The sequence below is a fragment of the Callospermophilus lateralis genome, chromosome 3 (assembly GCF_048772815.1).
Source record: "Callospermophilus lateralis isolate mCalLat2 chromosome 3, mCalLat2.hap1, whole genome shotgun sequence".
Lineage (NCBI taxonomy): Eukaryota > Metazoa > Chordata > Mammalia > Rodentia > Sciuridae > Callospermophilus > Callospermophilus lateralis.
In genome coordinates, this window is record NC_135307.1 from 64,970,607 (window position 1) to 64,990,630 (window position 20,024).

The window sequence follows — 20,024 nt, forward strand, 5'->3', positions numbered from 1 at the left end:
TCTTGAAAATACGTGCCTTCTTTTCCCATCCAGTTAAGACATCTTTTGGGGGCTGCTGTTCTTGAAACTCCTGTTGCATTGGACTGATTTTAGTTACAGTTTGAGGTCACAATAGCCCTAAGACCACAAAATCAAGAGGTCTTTTAAGTAGCACCAATGGTAGCTTGTTGACCAAAAAACTTAACTACATCAGATCAATTTTTGTCCTAGCTTTAGACAAACACCAAAAATTTTATTCTGAAGTAGGGTAGGATCAAAATCTATCTACATTATGGAATTTCTATTGTGTTAGAAAATGATGACCTATCAAAAATAATTCATCAACATCAAGGCAATAAACCTCTGTGAAATTCCTATCTATACCAAATGCTGGATTCTTTGAGAATGGAAAAGTTGAAATGGCACAGTCCCTACTTCCAGGGGGTTTAACAAAAGGAGGAGCTGTTTAAAAATAATAGAGGTCAAATTGGCAAATGAAGGGTATGATTATAAAAGTTATAGATGAGCCATTGTCATTATTTTCCAACCTTTAAAATCTGACATAACGTCAAGGTTAAAAAATATTGGACATGTAGCAAGAGGATATAATTTGTGAAAGATCCATACTGTCACTAGATCCTTCTATAGCCAGACTCTTTCTTAGAAAGCTGTAATTCTAGACTCACCTCTAGATTTTGATTCTGCCTCTATTTTCCTCTTTTTATTAGAACCACATTGTCTTCTGGACCCTAAGATCTTCTGTAGTGAAGGGAAGATAATAATCCAAGAGTTAAATATTTGTGTCTTCACGCCCTTTAAACACAGTTTTAGGGCAGTATTTTTCAGGGAATGTCTCCAATATAAATTAAATCATGTCAATTTCAAGTACTGACTGAGCATTTCCAGCCATTTTCTAGGGGTATTCTCCCAAGTAACTTTAACCTTTTATCTTTTGGAAAACCTTAAGGGCAGAATATTGTACTGGGAGAATACTAGATTGTTTGTCAGAGCTTGGTTTAGATCCCAGCTTCACTATGAGCAGGGCTGCCTGTGAGCAAGTTACTAAATTCTCTGTGCCTCCGTTTTTACTTTAAAAAGAAGAATGGTAGATAAGTTTGTTGTGAGCATGAAATGTAATATGTAAAATGCCTGGCTTATGTTAGGTATTTGCAGTTCATAAGTTTTTGTTTGACTTAGGTTTGTTTAATGACCTAATTTAGTGGCCAGATTAAAAAAAACTGATTAATCTGAAGCTAATGAAGCTTAAACTTCAGAGCCCTTCATTTTCAAGATTGCTTCCAAAGATTCTGAACCTCATTTTTTATTATAATATTGTATCCTTTTGTGGGAAGTCAAACTTCCCAGAACTATATATGATTGGATTCCCACAAAATCTGGATCTGCCCTGGGTTACCCAGGATAAACATCTCCTCTAAACATCCTCTACATCAAAGCTTCTTTTTAGGCAAATTCTACAAACACTTTTACTAAAGCATACATGTATCATGTGAAAGTTTCGTGTGATAACTAGTTTAGTATGATATTAAATTTAAAAACCATAACAAGTCAACCATAATTCCCATTGGTTTTCCTAGGAACATTTTTTCTATGAAAAATCTGGAATGAATGAAGGTGAGTAAACTCCTCACAATAAAAAGAGACACTGGATGGACTAGTTATTAATAACATCTTAAATTGCACATGTTAGCAGGTAGTACTAAACAGCAGAGAACAAAAATGGCATTGATCACTAAAGCACAATTTCTTTAAATTCACTTGGTGACATTTGCCTGACACAACTGTGATAGAATTTAAAACATTTAATGGACAGGCAGCATCCCAACTCACCTTCCTTTCTGTCCTTGCTTTTGAATGACTCAAAGAGGAAGAACACTTACTATTCTGATGTGGTCTTTTCTGTAGCCAATCAGCAATGTTTATTTCCTAACATTCTAATGTCCATTTCTTCAACTTGGAATATGACTTCCAAGGAGAAAATTTATCTTATGATAATGTATACATAAGAGCTTTAAAACAAACAAACAAAACCCAAATGGTATTAAGAGGAGGGAAATTGATCCACATTTCTTCTGGATCAGAGAGAAAGGAGGCTGATTCTGTAGATGACCATTAGAAGTGGGAGGGAAAGAAGCTGAACACTAATTTTTCCTGAAGAAGGAAGTTAAATCAACCATTGGTTAGGGAGGTATGGTAGAAATCCTTGGAAGAGTGATGACTTGGAGCAGCACCTGAGCAGTGGGAAAGGAAGTCAACTAGGCAAGAGTGAAAGGACTGCCATGTATTGCTAAGGGTCAAGGTGAGTTTGAAAACTGAAGGTTTGTCATGCCATGAATCAGCAGTTACACAATTTTCTCCAGCAGTCTTTGGCAAACTAGCAATAGTATAGGGAATAGATGGTTGGTTGACTCTAGGCTGGGACTTGGCAGAACAAATAAGTTCAAGGGAGTCAGAGGGCTGAGAATGCTGGTGAGGGTATCCATAAAGAGGTTGACCACGGCTTTCAGGCTGTGCAGGGAAGAAAATGAGAAGATAGATGGCTCAGAGACAGGGAAACCAGAAAGGGAGCATGATTGAAGAGTGTGAGGAAGGAAGAACAGAGATTATGGTCAGTCAACATGTTTCTTATGAAATAACCTGTGGAACTTCATCACTACTTGGATAAATTATAGTAGCAATTCATAATTTTTTTCTGCAGCAAACTTTGTATCCTGTCACTGCATAATATTCACTGAAAATCATGTGGAACCTCAAAATAGGCCTTATAACAAGTTATTCACTGTGACCTCATCCAACATTATAGCATTTGGTTTTAGTATCTGTTAAAAAAAAAAAGTGTGATTGCTCTATAATTAGAGAACTCAGAGCAATACCATCTTGGCGTTAGTTTTGCCAGCAGAAAATTAGATTAGTCTAATTAAGCCAGGTCTCCAAGAGTAGAGGCAATTATTTTCATATTAAAGTGAAGAGGAGTAGAGGGAGGAAGAAAGGCTCTAAGACTTTTTTATCCACTTCCCTCAGGTTTAATGTAGTAACAAAATTACAGAATACCTCATGGAGGAAACCTGAGGTTTCTGACCCACAACCAGTTCAACCCTTGAGGGGATTATAAGAATTCCATTTATTAAAATAAAAAGAATCACTGGCAAAATCATAATATCAATAACTTGTCAGCTCTTAAAAATCACTCACATCTCCCTTTGGTATTTTTTATGACCATTTTGTTGGATCCTTCTCCTTAATCCTTTGTTATAACGTTCAAACTTGGTCTGTACACACATTTGGAGGGAACTCAGGAACTTGAGAAGATTGAGTAATGCATTTTCTTAATGTATTCAGATAATTAGTACAATGGTCTTTAAACAGAGGTATGTGAACTTTCACAAAGACTTTTTAAGAAACATGGAAGCAAAGGTAGTTCTTAAAGAAAGTTTTCCAGGATCCTCAATTTTTCACAAGTATTCTTTATTAAAAAGGGTCTACCTGAGAGTGCCCCTTGTCTCTTCTACCTCCCCTTTCCCAATTGCTTTTTACTTACTTATTAAAATAATAAAATAGCTTTTAACTGTCTGGAATCTTATTTAAGTGACTCCCTTTAGGGGTGTCTAAAATCCTCAAGGACATTAAACTAACTGCAATTCAAAGTACTGGTGTTGGGGTTAAAGAGAGTGAAGGATTGTTAATATTCTTTTATAGCTCCAATGGTCTAATTCTTTGCTTTCAGCAAAATTGAAGGAAGACATCAAATTTTACTTTAAATTTATTAAATTAAATTGTTTAATAAATTATATATGAAATTTGTCTTATAATTGAGGAGTTTCAAAAATTTGAGTGACACTGCTATGACAAAACATCTTCTATTCCCATCTACTAATTTTCTCAATGATTATTATATGTAATACAAAGAATATGAATAAAATAGATTCTGAAAGCCTGTCTTATTCTAGCAATAAGTAATCTATGAATACATAAACTAACTAGGGTAAAGTAGTCTATCCATCAAATTAATAGAAGTATTTTCAAAAATATTGTTCTACTTAAAAATTGTTTATAAAATGTATATGACATATGTTTTGTTACTTGTGTACTACTAATAATTATAATATTGATATGATTCTGAAGAAATTTTAACACTTGGTTATAGAAAATAAAAAAAATAAAATTTCAATGTATATGTACATCATTTTGCAGAGAAGTATGATAGAACCTGATAGGAGCATTTAAGATTCATTGAATACTTATTAAAGTGATATGAACCAGGTGGTGGTGCATGCCTATAACCCAGAGGCTTGGGAGGCTGAGGCAGGAGGATAGCAAGTTCAAAGCCAGCCTCAGCAACTTAGGGACGCCCTAAACAACTTAGCAAGGCCCTGTCTCAACATAAAAAAATAAAAAGGGTTGGGCATGTGGCTCAGTGGTTAAAACCTCTGGGTTCAATCCCTGGTAACAAAAAAAATTAATAAAGTAAAATAAAGTGATATGAAATATTTATTTGAAAATGTCAATATTAGAATATACCAGAAATTATATTTATTGTGCCCACTTAAAATTAGAATAAAAAATTTTAGGTGCGAACTTAAAACCATGTGAAATGGTACTTACCTTTTCAAAATTCTTTTAGAAAACACAAGCAAAATTTCTAGAGACCACTGCTCTAGGGCAGAGGTTCTCTGGCTCTAATGGGATTTAAAAATTACTTGAGGAACTTGTGAAACTGCAGATTTTCAGGCTCATACCCCAGAGATTCCTACATAGATCTGGAGAATGTGTGATTTTAACAAGCACTCCTTGGTGATTCTGTGTGTGGGATCTGCATACCTGTCTTTGAGAAATACTGCTTCAAGATTTCTTCTCAGATCACAATGTATCACACTGCTTACTTCAATTATTTTTTGTTTTGTTTTGTTTTCTGGGCCATCTGTAGAACTGCCTCCTCTGAGTCATATTTGATGTAATACCTTCACCTTTCACTCAGGATGCCCTGAGAACCTTTTATGAACGAGAATGTAGCAGTTCCTGAATTTGTAAAGGAAATTATTCAAGACACGATTCCATGACAAACTCCACCACCCCATCACCACTGCTGCCCATATGGCCACACATCACACATTTATTTCAGAATAAGGTAGTAAAGAAAATGTTGCTTCTTTGGGAGAAATATTGGCATGTATTTTTCTTTGGGGACAAATAAGTAAACTAGTTTTGATTTTCTTTTCTTCTGATTTACTAAGGATCTCAAAAGCAATTCTGTGACTTTGTACTTTCATTTCCTGATTTCTGCTTATGACCTAATCTAACTAATTTTTTTCATGGTCTTGATTTTTGTCAGTTTTTTATTCTTATTTTTTTCCTACTTTCATAAATCATCTAATCCTTTGCAGATAAGTAAACAAATGAGCAAAAATTAAATTATCTCTGTATATATTTTTAAAATATATGGATATCATAGATTATAAACAAAAAAACTTTTCTAGTTTAGTGGGTATGTGTGGGTATTTGTAAAGAAAGTTTGCTTTGCTTGCAGAAGTAGAGAATGATTGATGGGAAGTTTGTATTGTATAAAGGCATATTGGGATTTCAAAGTGCCCAGTGGTAAAGGGAAGTAGAAAAGACTAGATGGACTTGGAGCTGGGGTGGCTAGATGCCCAGGCTTCAGTCTCATCATGGAACTCTAATACAAATGCAAATAGGAAAAGGAAGTGGAATCTCAATATGGAAAAATTCAACTAGTCAATAAGAGTTCAAAGAATTCACCTTAAAGGAAGCCTAGCTAGAAATTATGAAGGTGTCAATGTTTCTCAAATATACCCTGTGTCTTTTGAGAGTCCTTGAAAATAATTTTTGGTAGAAGGTAGGAGCTAGAAACATATTCAAGAATCATTTATTTGCTCTACATTTCTTGAATCCTAGAGTTGCCTGACTCTAAGATTATAAAGTCAAATGAGACAAGTAAGACAATTCTTGCTCTTAGGACTTTCCAAACTTAGATCATAACCCTGAAAGGGCTAATCTTTCGTAAATGACAAAAGGTGACCCATCTAGGCAGTAAGGCCCATAGGTACCAAGAGGAGGGGAGGAGGGAAGTCCCAATTTTCCCCTTTTGTGAGAGTGTCTTTATCAGGAAACCACCTAACAATGTACAGATTAGGCACCTTAAATGTGAGCAACTGGCAAGTGGAGGTGCTAAGTACGAAGGTAGAATCCAGGTATGGTGAGGGTTGTGCAGCATTAGAAGGCAGCAGAGGCCCTGTTTTGCAATGGGATGTGAGAATGGGGAATCAGTCTAAATTGAACAAAGAATTCTCTGGATCTGCTTTAGCTCTATATGCTCCCATCCTGCCTCAACTGAAATGACTGGATAACCTAAAGTATTCCACTGCTGCAATTTTCTTAATTTAGTAATAACCATCTATAATTTAAAAATAAAAATAAATATACAATTATGTACTTCCATCCTCTACACTGTTTCAATGATCAAAGGCTAAAAGTAAGAGATGACATTTATCATATTATTAAGACTTTTTCTGTACAGCAGTATTTTTTCTGGGATTTTGCATTTGCATTTGCAAATAAATAATTAGATGAGTATAAATGATAATTAAGAATACAGAGAAGCAGAGTCAGAGCAGGGATTTAAAAAAAAAACTATGTAGTCCTGGTAAACTTGAGAATCTTTTAGATTTATAAATTGCTCTTCTCATGCCCCCCAATTTTTTAAATTCAGAGACTTGTTTAATATACTAAGTCATACTCCTCTCTATCCAATTTTAATTTTGGTGTATTTTAGGAAACTTTCTGAATGTTACAAAATAAGCTATCAAATAAAACATTATTTATGAACTACAGAGCTATTTTAAATAAATGAAATTTTAATATTTGGGTATATGTATTATAAATTAATCTATAAGCAACATTTACTAATAAATAAAATGAAGAATATTATATAGTAACATATCATAATAATAAAAGATATGAATTAGGACAATAACCCAACTTTTTAAACTCATTATAAACTATTCACTCTTGTGTCCAAATGCTCATAAAGCTTGATTTAAAGAGTTCATATTAATTAAAATTTCTTTGGAAGTTAAATTATGATATGAATCAACATTTAAAAATATGACTGTTCTCAGGCCATTAAAAAGTATAAAAAGATTACATGTATTAATCTGGAAAGTCCCTATAAAGCCACTCTTGGACATGTGCTCATGATGAAGGGGAGATAACATTCTTTTGTGTTTGTTCTTAAACAGACTTAATAATTATCAAATCAAATTAGAGTAAATGGTTGAAAGCATCCTCATTTTTCAGTTTGAAACTTTCTTATGTTTAGCAGCTAATGTCATTAGTGTCCATCACTGCTGCTTCCTTTTTCTTCCTTATATTTAGTCCAGAATGAGAATCACAATTGCCAGTGGTGGCAATTCAGATATTCTTTGCTAGAGATAAAGAAGTAAGCCTAAGGACTGACATGTGATTAAGTGCCTGTTGATGAAATAGCAGAGAAATAATTCTGGGGTTTCTGGGCAAAATTTTACCTCTGTAATAAAAGAGGAGGGGGAAAAAGGAAAAAGTATATTTATTTTTTCCCTTTCTTTCCGGCTTTGGGCACTGCCCCCAAAGCACAGAAAACTACTGTAGCCATTTTGCACCAAAGAAGTAGAAGGCCAAAAAAACTGTACTGATCCAACCCCTTGAGATGATGGAGTTGCTGAAACAACCTTTGAATCACTGTCTCTATCTCCAAGTCTCTTACTTAGGAAAAAAAATTAAATGCCTTCATTGTTTAAGCCACAGATGTCTGAATTTTGTTATTTATAGCTGAATGTATTCTACCTGCAAGCCAGCTCACACTGACTTGTGAGATGATGGTGTTCATTTCTTTCCAGCTCTTCATTTGATGAGTTCCATTGGTAGCTTTAAATCATAAATGAAAACATTTACTCTATGGGATGAGGTCAAAGATATATATCAGAGATTTTTTTTTTTTTAATTCAGAGAGCTGGTTTTTAAATATCTATCAGGAACACACCCTTAGATGACAACCTTACTCCTCAGAAAACATAATAACAACTACTATGCTAACTCTCATCTTTTAAAGTGCATTTTAATAGTAAATGAGTAATGAATACATCAAGATATTTTTAAGTTGTAGAATTTTATTTTTAAGTTGCAGAAGAAGACACTGTAAATTCAAGAAAAGCACAATTCAATCTCAAGTCATTTTAAAACTAACCTAACATTATATAACTAGTTAATAACAGAATTAAGTCTACAATCTGACTCTTCATTCTCATGTTAGCGATCTTTTGACAAAACCATGGAGTTATTATATAATTTTTATAATGATAATAACAATACTTAGCTTGCCAATAGTTAGCTAGTGAGATACTCAATTTTCATATACCAGCCTAATTTTGATAATGCATACAATAAACCTTGTTAAATTACATATTCTAAGTTTTGGTCTATTCAGTGAAGATACAAACCTTGCAGAAGGCTGACATATGGAAATTAATAGCTTGGGATTACAAGCTGCCAACAACCTTTAATCATCATTATTCACAGTAAATCCTGCTGAGTAACCAAATGATCAGATTTGGGCTTGGGCTGCCCCAGTACATGAAGGATACTCTCATAGAGGGGTTCAGCTGCCCACCTCCTTTCTCCAAAAGGTGAAGAACTATCAGTTGAAGTCTGAGATCCTTTGCTCAAGTGAAGATAGTTAGACAATCTTGAAAGATAGAAATTGCATTGTGAAATGAAATGAATTCTCAAAGGAGCTTGGCTGGACTTGTGGAACAATGTTGGGCTGGATTCTGACAACTTAAGTTTGTAATAGCTGGCCAAATCTGCCAGGAAAGATCAGCTATTAAAATGCTCAATACTTGTTAGAGTACTTGTAGGATCCTCACAATGTTGTTGAAAGTGAAAATTGGTACATCTTTAGAAAGCAATTAGCAACATATTGCATATCGTAAAAGTAGTTATGTCAATTTGACATATTGACAATGGAATGATATGTATAAATGAATTGTGTACTGATCTCTATTTTGGGGTATGGTTGAAATTATTCATAAAATTTAAAGAAATGTTTATAATATTTGGCTGAGGAATTCTAAATTTTGTGATGTATTTTAAGGAAATATTATAGATGCAAGGATTAATGAACATTAATTTTAGAGTTGTAAAAATTGGAAATAATTTAATTTCTATCAATGAAAAGAGATGGATAAGTTATGATGTATTTATACAATAGAATGTCATGAAGCCATTAGGATAATATAATTTAAAGATATTTAATAAGAAAGTATTCGAAATGTAATGTCAAATGAAAAGGAATACAGAGCAGTATAATGTGTATATGTATGTGTTTAGAACACTGGAAGAAAAAATGCATTAAAATGAAGATGTTATTAATGATTGTATTCATACTCTATTTTTCTGAATATTTCAAGTTTTCTTTAATGGGCATACATAAACATTCAAAATGAAAATAACTTTTTTCTTATGAAATCAACCTGGGTATTACGAATAGAAAGTATAGTGACTAAGAAAATATAGGAACACCTAGACTTAGAAAAACAATACAAAATTTAAGAACAGAAGCAAAACTCCTTAAGTCACTTGGATGAAATTCTGACAGTAAAGGACATCTGTCTTAATCGGCATTGAAGTGTAGAAAGGAAGGAGCCTTGTGCCCAAAGCAAACACCCTCTTAGACAAGGTAGGTTGACTGACAATGACATCAGGGAGATGGGGGAAAGAAAAGAGAGAGATGTTCTCATTGGGTGTGAGATAATGTTTCCAAGGAGTCAAGAAGTGAGAGAATGCTTTCAAGAGCCACATGTGTGAAGCTATAGGGATGGGAGTGGGGAAAGGACTTAAAAGATTCTTGCTCTGTATTCAGAATGCACTTTCCTCTTTGGAGTTATCAAGAAACTAAGTCAAAAAATAAAGAGTGAAGAGAGCCTTATACTAATAATTACTTTGTGATTACCCAACTGTGTGTCTCTGAATGTGAGAATGATCCAGGTGAGGCTCAACTCAATTTATTTGAGTTATATCACAATCCCGGAACTTAATCTTGGTTTCCCCAGATATGTAATTACATAGCTCTAGAAATCTAAAAACCTTTCTCACATGACTGTAAAAGCCCTAGTCTAGACCAGAGGTTGTCAACACAAGGGACAGATGACATTCCCATGAGCAACATGTATCCGTGACACATTCAGGGTTGAGAAATTTCTCTATTGCCAATTCTTTCTTTTCAAATTAAGGAAGTAATACTAGTGAGTATAATTTATTAAAAAGAAACCCTTGACTGCACTTTGATGTGTATTTGAAAATGATGATTCACTCATAAACTTTGGCTGTCTTTAACAAGCTCCTTCTTTGTGTAAGGCAACCAGGGTAGGTGCCTTGAGACTCATTCTTGGAGGAAGGGCCATGCAGATGATGTACCTGATTCCTCTTTTCTGAATGTAATTAAAATCACTTTCAAAATTTCTGTCTACAGTGATACCTAAAGAAGCTTATTAAAGTTGCTGACAGTGCAGCCTCCTTTCAAGTAAGATTATCTTGGGCAAGCAAAACAGGTTGAGTTGCCAGGATCCTACACCCACCTGGAGGTAGCCTTAATCTTTTAACTTTTCTCCAAATCAAATTACAAATAATCTCACTTGAAAGAAGGCCACACTTTCATCTTAAATAGGCCTTACTTAAAATTAGAATTATGGGTCAGAGGGAAGTAAGAATGATGGCAGATTATTTTTATTCATTTATTAACAAATTATTTTAGTATTTACAATGTGTAGGCACTGTTCTAGCAGTGAATAGAGTGTTCTCTGGGCTGGGGATGTAGCTCAGTGGTGGGGCTCTTGCCTACCATGCATGAGGTAATCTCTACATTCATAAGGATCTAATTCTAATGGGTGGGGATGGATATTGGACAGGAAGCAAATTTGCAAGCATTGTTGGTTCATTTGCTCGCTCATTCAGTTTATTTATTTAGCTAGCAAACTAAAAACACCTAATATGTGCCAAGTATTCTACATGCTTTCACAAACTATCTCATTTAATTTTGCTACAACCCTGACAAAAGATTATTATCTCTTTTTTTTATAAAAATCTATAAATAATTCATTTAAAATAGTAAAAGATAAGAAGCAATCAGTATGTCAAATACTGAAGACTTAGGAAGTAAATTAGGGTAACAGCTATTAGGAAGACTTCTATGTGCTGATACAGAAAAATGCCCAAGAGAAAGTGTTAACTTAAAAAAAAGGCAAAATGTAGAACAAGTTTCAAAATCAGCTTTTCTTTATGCTTTATTAAAAAGATACAAAAATATATTTGTATATGAAAAGCATGAGAAAGGTTACAAAAATAATTCAATAGTGATTGCTTCTGGGGAAGGAGACTGATGATTTAGGATAGGAGGGATACCTACTTTTAATTATATATACATTCTTTTGAAAGTCCAAAATGTTAACTTACATTAATTACTTTCTAGTTAAATTTCTTATTAATAATGTTTTTTAAAATAATGTTTGGCCTTTAGGGATATGAGTAGTTTATTCAGGGTCATGGGAATTCAATAATTCAATTTTAGGTCCTCAATTTAGGAATGAAGATAGGAAAATGTCATGTTAGAGAAAAAACATATTTATTTGTATGCTTGTAGGTAAGTGATAACCTGTGTGCACATGCAAATGTGTTGAAGGGTAGGTGGGATCCTGGGGCTAAGGGCCCCCAGATGAATGGGAAGATTTAGACAAATGCTGATGTTTCATTCTTTTGTATTCATAGTACCCTAATATAGTGCTTGGCACTACTTGGTAATTAATGTTTGTTAAAAGCATATAAGATTATCTGCTGATATTGGAATGAGAATGCAAAGCAGGTGATTTGCATGAAGTTAAAGCAGTTTCTGTATAATATGATCTGATCATCTTGGCTGGATGAAGATGCAAGAGAAAATGTGGTTCAGAATGTAAATTACTAAGTGCCTTTGTATCCCCAGTGGGACGACATATCCCCCAAGTCTGCTGATTTGGAAAAATCCTTTTTTGCAAGGACTGAATTCTTTTGCTTGCTATTTATCAGCATTCTGCTGACAAGCCTTGTTCCTTCTCTGTCCTTAGACCCTTTTTAAAAATTTCTTTAATTAAAATGTCTGTTTTTTAAAAAAGCAGTTCAGTAGTCTAACTATTTCAAAATCTCATTTCATTTCATTTGTCGTTTATTAATGGGCCTATTTTCTCTCCAGTCTTTCTTATTCCCCAGGCGTTTTTGAGGAAACTCTTCTAAATCCCTGGGGCTATTATTACATCACTAGTTCTTTTTACTGCCTTTAAAAAAAATCAGTCTCAAACTTTAATCACTCTCTATATTATCATCCCGCCCCCACTTTTCTATTTCAAGTGGTGTGTGTGTGTGTGTGTGTGTGTGTGTGTTTTCTTCTAAATCTAGTACTCTGAGAAATCCCTAGTGAGTCCAGGCTGGTTGTATTTTTGTTTTGAGAAATTCATCAGATGAATTACAATTTATACCGATTACCTCTAGGTTATTTAAGGATAGTCTGATATTTGTTTTTTTTTGTTTTTTTTTTTTTAGCTAACAATTTATTATATCTTTTATCATTACGGTACAGGAAGATACAGCTTGTTTTGTGGGCATTTCATATTTCCTCCTAATTTTGACTTGTATTGGTTTCTTAATTTTTAAAAAATAGGTTTATTGAAATCTGTTTTTTAATAAATCCTGCCTTCTCAACATGTCTCTTGCCTGTGTCCAATTCTGAAGGCCATTTTAATGTTTTACCTTTGCTTTTCATTATTAACTGATGCTCTGAACAGCAGACTCACGAAAAGAATAAACCCCTTTGCTATCAGAAGGATAGTGGAAAGAACATTAGGTTTAGGGTCAGGAGTGTACTATTAAATTCTCTGTCTCATATTTATTTATTTATTGGATTCAACTTTTACTTATCCCTCTTTCCCCATCTAGAATCAATCATCTCCTCTTTCATAAGAAATCTTGCAAAACACTATGAATGCCTGTGAAAAGGGCATTATGTAAATGTCCAATATTATTATGCTGGAGTTTTGCCATTACTCTGTATTCAAAGGGATGAGATTTAGAATAATATTAGCTCCTTTCAACTTCTACTACAAGGTGAGTTCCATTACCAAAATACTAGGAAAATGAGTTGTACATAGTAGGCTCACAGAAAAGTTCCAAGACACTAGATTTATGCCATTATTTTTTTATGGTTATTACTGTCCTTATTATTACATTTACCCTGTTAGGACAATCATGACAGTGGAGGGATATGTTCTGTCTGCCTTATTTTTCTTTGATGAGGGAAAAGGCAACAAGAGACATGGGTCAAAAATACCTTAGTTTAAATGGCGTTGGGGGGAGATACAAAGATATTACATAATGCAAATGAAATTTGTCTAAATATTGACACTGTGGTAGAATATAAGAATATATACGGCCTTTAGAGTTACTTGAAGGTATAGGGAGAGACTACACATTTCTAGATTTCAGGGAGTCAGCTTCCTATAATGAGCAATTTAAGGGTGTAGAGAAGCCCTCAGCCTTAAAATACCTCTTGCTTCCTAAGTGCCACAGTCTGAATTCCCCAACATGAAATCCAATCTACTGAATATTCTATTCTAATTGTCAAATATTATATTAGAAACCCCTGCATAAGATTAGGAGTCCCTGAATAAATGTTACTAGCATTTAATGCAACTAGCAAGTAATTGACTATAAGTATGCAGATAACTGGTTCTCAACCCTTTGTAGAAAAGATGGGATCATGAAGGATAAGAAGAGGTTACAAGCTCAAATACCTTGTACAATCAACATAAACACACAAAGTAGACTAGATACCCATAATAGGTACTAAATTGCTTTTGTTGCTGAGTAAGAATATTATCTACCTTACTCCCAACTCCAGACCCAATGCCATGACCAAACAAACACATTCAGGCCCTGTGGAAATCCTTGGCTGCTGTTTGAGACCCCTGATAGTGAGTTATTACAGATTGAAAGAGTAACAGGGGAAAGAAAAAGTCACTGTGACTTGCAAGTTACCTAAGAGATGTCTATTGACATTGATTAATTTACCACAGGGACTGGCAATATTTCAGAAATGGGGGTACAAGAAATGACCTCTATTCTTGTGAGGAGATAGAAACTGGTAGAATAAGATCTGGTAGCCTAGAATGAGCAAAGATCATTTTAATGGTTCCAGGTTCCAAAATATTTCCTATGAATATTTCACTATTTATGCTAACATATTCTTCTTTAAAATGTAGATGACAGTCAAACACATTTAAATCAGATCACCTTGTATAACCTAGCTGAGATTAACCCCCAAAAGGGAAGGTAATTTTATATGGGGGGGAGAAAGGGGAAAAGTTTATATCTTGAGGCTTGGGTGGAAATCAAAACCGTAGGTGGGAGTGAGTGCTCTGGCAGGCTGAAGGCAATTGAAGGAAGCCTGCAGGTAGAGAGGGGGTGGGTACTGCAGAAGAGGGAGGAGGCAAGCTTTGCCTACTGTGCAGTTTTGCCAAGGGCAGCTAATTGCTTGTGCCCAGAAAATTGCCTCTGAAAGCCTTGGGCAATATGCAGTAGGTTTTCCCTGTTGCCTAGTTTATCAGGTTAAGTTGAAATTTGGTGGGGAGGAGTGGGGAAATGATGAGCTGAAAGAATTTCTGAGCTGAAAGAAACCTCAAAGGTCACCAACTTTCTCAGCAACATATCTCTGTTAAGAAAGGTAATTTGAACTCCCAGGAATCTGGGGCCATGTTTTGTTTGTTTTCAATATAAAGAGATTTTAAATTACCATACTCAACCCACCAATTTCCAAGTAAAATTGTCTAAGGCCTCACCCATGACATGTTGAATGGCTTAGCTGAGATATAGAGCTAGTGAGAGTTACAGATAGGAGAAGAATTCCATTCTGACCCCTCTGCCCTATCTTAGCAATGTACCAACAGAGAGGAATGGTAATGATGTAAGGTGAAGACAGTGAGTAACTGGGGAGGAAGGTACTAAAAGGGAAAGTGAAGGAGATTGTGCTTTCTAATTTTTTCTAGGATTGACTCTGGTATGAAAGGTATATAAAGAAAGGGAAGATATTTAACATTCATTGAGCCTCTGTTGTGTGACCATACTTTGTGTTGGACACCTTCTATTTATTATCTCAATTTGCATAGCAAGTTATCACCATCATACAATTCAGGATAAATAAATCCTGAGACTAACAATTTTGCATGTGACTGCTCAGCTGGTGAAAGGAAGAGTTAGAATTTAAATCCAGAGGTATCTAACTAGGTTAGGCTGCTTCTTTTCCACAGGCATTTGTTAAATAAATGTCTACTATATGCAAAGTACTACGCTAGGTACTTTAAAAATGGCAAAAGAGTCGATTAGGGATATAAATAAGGAGCTCTTAATTTTCTTGTTCTTGGAGTTTATAATATAAAGAAGAAACTCTTTAGTTAACTGGCTACCTTATTTTCTATTTAATATCTCAATCTGATGAAGAAGTATGTAAAATTCTACACAGCCACATAAATTGGAAGATATTCTTAGTGTTCATAAAATCTCTTTAAAAAACTAAGCAAAAATGTGCCACACATGAATAAAGCCCTTTTTATTAATCCTTAATAACTTTGTATGGCATATAGAACAATGCTTCAAAACTATCCTAAGATATTTATAGGTTTGGCAAAACAAAACAAAACAAAACAAAAACAAAAAACTTGGTGTTAGCAATATTTTCTTCAAAAGTGCATTTTAAAATGTAATGTAAGAAAAATACTAAGCACCTTTCTTTTATTCTTATTATACAAAAGTCTGTCTTTAAGAAATGGTGGTCAGATGAATGGATAAAAAAATGTGGCGTATATACACAATGGAATATTACTCAGCAATAAAAGAAATAAAATTATGGCATTTTCAGGTAAATGGATGGAGTTAGAGAAGATAATACTAAGTGAAGTTAGCCAATCCCAAAAAATCAAATGCTGAATGTTTTCTTTGAGATAAGGAGGCTGATTCATAGTGGGATAGGGAGAGGGAGCATGGGAGGAACAGACGAACTCTAGATAGGGCAGAGGGGTTGGAGGGGAAGGGAGGGGGCATGGGGTTATTAATGATGGTGGAATGTGATGATCATTATTATCCAAAGTACAGGTATGAAGACACAATTGGTGCGAATATATTTTGTATACAACCAGAGATATGAAAAAATTGTGCTCTATATGTATAATAAGAATTGTAATGCATTCCACTGTCATATATAAATAAAAAATAATTAAATATAAAAAAATGGTGGGCAATCCTCAAAACAAAGGAAGTTTCATACGTTACCTGAAGGATAAATGACTGGTGCTCAGTTAGTCAATTCAGACTCATGTTTTACCATTTTATCAACTTACTCTAAATTTTGATGTAGGTCCACTATTCTATGATCTTTAGCCTTTATTAAGCATATTTCTGATATAGATCAAATTTTGATTATGTTAGCAGTTACATTTACCTTGAAGCCATTTTTATTGTCTCCTTTACCCAGATGCCTACTATATTTCATGAGCTCATGTTTATCTTTCATCATCACATTGTAATGTGTCTTGAGATCAAACCTATTTGGGGAAATACTGATCTAAAACTTGCTGCCAAGTTAGTACATGCTCTAATTGCCAGTTTCCCAAAGGATATGAGTATCTTCTTGATTTGATTTCTTACTTTTTGAACTTTTAGACATCATTAAACACATCTCCAGTGTCCAATGCACAGACATATGCAATATAAAATGCACATATACTTAATATTTCCCTTACAGACTTGATAACAAGAAACATATAACTGGAATGGTTAAAGAAGAAAATTTTATGTTATATGTATTTTATTACAATAAAAATGTAATGGAGTAATAATGTTACATAGGGAAGAAATTTATAAATTATAAATTTATAGAATTTATAATTCTAAAAATTACAAAAATAATATTTTGGTGTCATAATTGAAAATAAAACAATGATAATATTTTATTAGTGTGAGAAAAAAACACTAAGAGCTAAATGTCCTCTAGGATCTACACAATAAATATACTCATGAGAACATTTACATAAAATTAAGGGAAAAAACTGTGTCATAATTTTCATGAGGAAATTGTTCATTAGTATGTTCTCAACACTTGGCATAACGTGTGACACATAATATGTGTTCAGTAAATATTTTTTTTTTTTTTTTAAAGAGAGAGTGAGAGAGAGAGAGAGAGAATTTTAATATTTATTTTTTAGTATTCAGTGGACACAACATCTCTGTATGTGGTGCTGAGGATCGAACCCGGGCCGCACGCATGGCAGGCGAGCCCGCTACCGCTTGAGCCACATCCCCAGCCCCAGTAAATATTTTTTGAATGTATAAGAATATTATTTCAGCTCTGAAGTTCTTTCCCTAGTTGCCCATTTAACTATTTACTTCCTAGAGAAAATTACAGAACTTTTACCCTTAGAAATAGTGGGGCTACATTAGTGTGATTATAAAACTCTTCGTAAATATCATATTAAAAACAAACTCTTATATATAACAAATATATCTGGGTAAAAATATTTTTAGGAAACTTTAAAAATCATTTACATGCCTTTACTACACTATTAGGATGAATCATGGAATTTCTAATTTTTGTAGATTAAAAATTGGCAATTTCACATCTCATTTTATAAATTCTTGGCTAATGTGTGCCTCCAGTTTCAAATGATGGAGACATTGAAACTGGAGAAAATGTACTCTAATGTTCATTAAAAGGACTCTTCTTTGCTTCCAAATGCCAGGGACTTAAAAGTGATCTCAGAAATAAGAACAAATATTACAGCACCTTCATTAAAATATGTGAAGCTGACACTTTTACTGCTAGCTTTTATGGTTAATCACAAATCTCCTACCAGATACTGTGGAATGACCATCTGAATGCATTGTAAGACTTAATGGCCTTAAATATTGATCACCCTAACACATAATATTCCCTTCCATTTCTGACATTAAAGCAAGAATTCCCAATTACTATGGTTAAAATATGATAATATAGTAGATCTGTAATTTGTGAAAATATTAATACTAAAGGGTCTGAGGTTGTTTGTGGCTCAGTGGTAGAGTACTTGCCTCACCTGTGTGAGGCACTGGGTTCAATTCTCAGCACTGCATATAAATAAATTAATAAAATAAAGGTCCATCAACAACTAAAAAAAATTAAAAAATATTAATTATAAGAGGCATAGAAATTAATTTGATCATTCATTACTTGACTAATTTTAAGTATTTAAGTGATTATGATCACTTGAATGACCCCCAGAGCCACAGAAGTGACCATGGGAAAAGTCTAACATAGGAAATATAATAACTCTTTGCTTTTGTCATCATTTGTGACACCATTAGCTACTTGTGACACTGCCACTGAGAGACCTCGGGGGGGGGGGACTTTGAAGCTGAGAGGTATAAAGGGGAGAATTAAATGCAGATGACCACTATTCCTACCTTCTAGGAGTAAGCACTTATAAGCAGTATGCCCACTTTCTTTTCTCAGTTTCTGCTTAGCAAGAGAGTTTTAGGCTGAGATTATTAAGAATGGCCAGTTACCTAGTCTTGCTAGTAGATTCTCCTGGTGGTAGTAGGAGGGGCGAGTGGGTGATATACTACATTTCAGTGGCTGTAAAACACTTCAGAGATATCTTATGCTTATATTAACATAAATATTTGGGGAAAAGTATCATATGGAACAACCTGCATCATACTGCTTTTTAAAAATAAAAAGTGTACTATAAACTTTTTTCATTTTCTTTTTTCTTTGAAGTGAGGGATTAAACCTAGGGGTGTTCCACCACTGAGCTACATCCTCAGTACCCACCCCCCACTTATTTATTTATTCATTCATTCATTTTGAGACAGGGTCTTGTTAAATTTCCCAGGTTGGCCTTGAATTTGCAATCCTCCTGCCTCTGTGTCCCCAGTTGCTGGGATTTGAGTGTACCATTGTGCCCTGCAGAACAACTCTCTTTCATCATTATTCCTATGAAACATACTTTTGGGAATTTCTTAAAATTTTATTGTACATGTATTATTCTACAGTTTATCCAATCAATTCCTTATTGCTTGTTGCTAGGTTTTTCTTAATTCATTTCTTTGCTGCTGTTAACATTATAGCTGAACCTGAACAGCAATCCTTAATCCTTTCTTTAGAATTGGAATTTCCTGATTGACAACGAGGTTTTAAATGATTTCTTGGAGAAAACATTTAGCTCCCAAGATCAGAGATAAGGATGCAATAGAGGCAAAAGGATGGATCTTTTCATACTAGGAAAGCTTTGAAGAGAGTCTAGCCTAGTCATATTAGGAATATAATGTATAGATTTGCCACTTTAAAGGCAATTATTTCAAACTAAGACTAGAAAAATAGTAGGTAGAGTAAGAGAATATGCAAATGGTTTATATTTTTGAGTATTTATTATATGTCAGGTGGTGCTCTGAGCATTTTCCATGTATATGATAAGGAATGGAGATAAGAAACACTAAACTATTTCCCCAAGGTCCCACATATGGTATGTGGCAGAGTCCAGGGCTGTCCCTGCTCTTGACACCTGTGTGTTGTTGCCTCCCTTCCAAAACACTGGCCTGCTTAGGCACAGAACCTTGGAAAGTCTCAGAGTAAGAATTTACAGTGCACATGATATATTTCTAAAGTTTCCTACTTTTCCAATTTACAAAAGTTTTCACTTTCTACCAATGTAACATTCTTTCTTATTAATATAAAAGTGAATATAATCTTAAAATTTTTACTATTTGCTGCTAATTTGGATAAGTAATTTTAAAAAATGGATCTATGTCAATAATAAGGTACTGTAATTACTGTTGCTATAGTTCAATCACTGAATTCTAAAAACTATAGTTACTGAGTTCTGATATTTGATGAAAGTAAACAATTTGCATAATACTTGGTCAGGATA